The sequence below is a fragment of the Brassica napus genome, chromosome C2 (genome assembly GCF_020379485.1).
Source record: "Brassica napus cultivar Da-Ae chromosome C2, Da-Ae, whole genome shotgun sequence".
NCBI lineage: Eukaryota > Viridiplantae > Streptophyta > Magnoliopsida > Brassicales > Brassicaceae > Brassica > Brassica napus.
The window spans coordinates 46,959,688-46,962,573 of record NC_063445.1 but is presented as its reverse complement, the minus strand read 5'-3'; positions in this window follow the sequence as shown (position 1 = coordinate 46,962,573).

Sequence of the window (2,886 nt, the reverse complement as noted above, 5' to 3'; positions counted from 1 at the left end):
GAGGTAATGTATTATAAATCGTCGTAAAATTCCCGTGAGATAACGTGGAAAGTACGACGACTGTCTCTAAACCCCTAAAACGAAACCCCAAATCCCAAACCACATCTTCTTTATCTTCTACTTCATATATCAAACACTTCTATCCTTTAACCTCAAGCAATTCATTCTAATCCAAACCGAAAATTATAAAAACACAATTCCTTTACTTATAATTAATGTCGATATCTTATTTATAAATAAACTCCCATTATCTTTAATTATATATAATAAATCAAACTCATACAAATATGAAATACATTAATCGGATTCATCGACATTCTCGTCATCACTTGAAACATCATCATTTACATGAAACTCGTCTTCAACAGCTTCCTCCGTGGGATCTTCGGTAAGATCTTCATACTCGTGATTATGCGGATCAATGAGAAGGATGTCATCAATTTCTTGTTCAGGTTCATGAACTTCATTTATTTGTTCTTCTTGCAATGGTGGTTCTTCTCCTACGATGATTCGTCCTCGAGGTGTAACTTTGATCACGGCTAACCAATTTATACCCGACTCTCTCATCCGTGGGTATGGAAGGAAGCTAACTTGGTCTGCTTGTGAAGCTAAGATGAAGGGCTCGAATTTGTTGTACCTCCGGCCACCGTTGACATCTACTACACCGAATTTGTTCAACCGAACACCTCTATTGACGACGGGGTCGAACCATTCACACTTGAAGAGGACGCATTTTAGCTTCAATATCCCTGGGAATTCGACTTCAATAATCTCCGTCAAGATTCCGTAGAAATCTGTTTCTCCTTTCACACAAATTCCATAGTTACTGGTTGCCCGCTGTTTACCATACTCATATGTGTGAAAAGTATAGCCTCGTGTGAAATACATCTGTGATGTGGTGACCTTTACAAGTGGAGATTGAATTACTTCGTGTAACCACTTAGGATAATCTGCATCGTCGTCATAATCAACCTATTTAAAAATAAAAAGAACGTTGAAATACAAATCATTCATGTATGAAAATTTTAAAAGTATTTGATTAATACCTGATTCTTCAACCACTTAACAAAGTGTTGATCTTTTCTTTTGTCTACGTCACTTGTGGATATACCAGGAAATGTTTCTTCGACTTGTGAAACAAACATGCTGTAAATTCACATTTTACATGAATTAATCTCTCTCAATTATATAATGTATACTCAATTTAAGTTACCTTTCAAAATAACGCATCAATGGATCCTCGCAATTGAGTAGAATATAGGTGTGTGCACTATGAGCGTCTTCTTCACTCGACCACCAAACCTGTTTTGATTTCCCACCAAGTCGTCCAATCTGGCTAAAGATTTCTGGAACACCAACAACTGCATATGTGGGCGCAACGCCACCATCATCATATCTTCTTGGAGCTCTTCTTCGTGTACGTACTTTTGACGCAAAGTAGTACGATGTGAAGTGAGAAACTTCTTCTGTCAAACTTCCAGCAATTATAGAACCTTCAACTTTGGCGAGGTTCTTTGCTTTTCCCTTCAAATATTTCATGGCTCGCTCGTACTGATACATCCATCCGTAATGTACCGGTCCACGAAGCAATGCCTCATATGGGAGGTGGATAGCTAGATGCTCCATCACGTCAAAAAAGCCTGGAGGAAATATCTTCTCCAAGTTGCACAATAAGATAGGAATGTTCTCCTGAAGCTGTTCTACGACTTCTTCTTTAAGAGTGCGTGTGCTCAAATCCCTGAAAAATGCTCCAATGCCTATTCCAAAAACAATTAAACACATTGTTAGTCAAATACTATTATTGTAAACTAAACCAATTTAATATTATTGTCCTATTGTAAACTACCTGCAAGTGCTTCATGTACGTTTGTTGGAAGTAGCTCCGCAAATGCAAATGGCAGAAGTCGTTGCATAAAGACATGACAATCATGACTCTTCATCCCGGAGAACTTTTGACCCTTTTCAACACATCTTGAAAGATTTGAAACATACCCATCAGGGAACTTCACTTCTGATGCCACCCAATTGAACAAAACCGACTTTTTTTCTGAAGACAATCTAAAAATTGGAACGGGAACTTGGCCATTGCTTTTTATATGTAACTCACTTCTTGAGCAAATATCCGGCAAGTCCAACCTCGATTTTATGTTGTCTTTTGTCTTCCCTGGGACATTCAATATTGTATTCATGATGTTCTCAAAGAAATTCTTCTCTATATGCATCACATCAAGGTTGTGGCGCAGAAGGAGATCCTTCCAATATGGTAACTCCCAAAATATACTCTTCTTGTGCCAGTTGTGATGAACACCGTAAGAATCAGGCATATTACGAGGGACATGCCAATTACCACCCCAGCGAACTGTTTCGTTAGCTCCGTAGTAGTCGATTTGCGCTTCAATTTGTTCTCCAGTTAGATATGGAGGAGGAGTGTCTCTCACAACCTTTTTGTGCCTAAACAAATTCTTGTTTCTTCGGTACGGATGGCCAACTGGAAGAAATCGACGGTGACAATCGAACCAACTTGTCTTTCTACCATTCTTCAGTTGAAATGCATCTGTCGTTCCATTACAATATGGACAAGCTAATCTCCCATGTGTAGTCCATCCAGACAACATCCCATAGGCAGGAAAGTCACTTATGGTCCACAAAAGCATAGCTCGCATCGTAAAATTCTTCTTCGTTGAGCAGTCATACGTCCTCACCCCTGTTGACCACAAATCCTTCAACTCTTTTATCAGTGGTTGTAGGAAAACATCAAGTGACCTTTTTGGATGCTTCGGACCGGGTATTAATATGGTCAAGAATAAAAACTCCCGTTGCATGCACATCTCCGGTGGCAGGTTGTATGGCGTAAGAAAGACAGGCCACAATGAATATTGTCTCCCT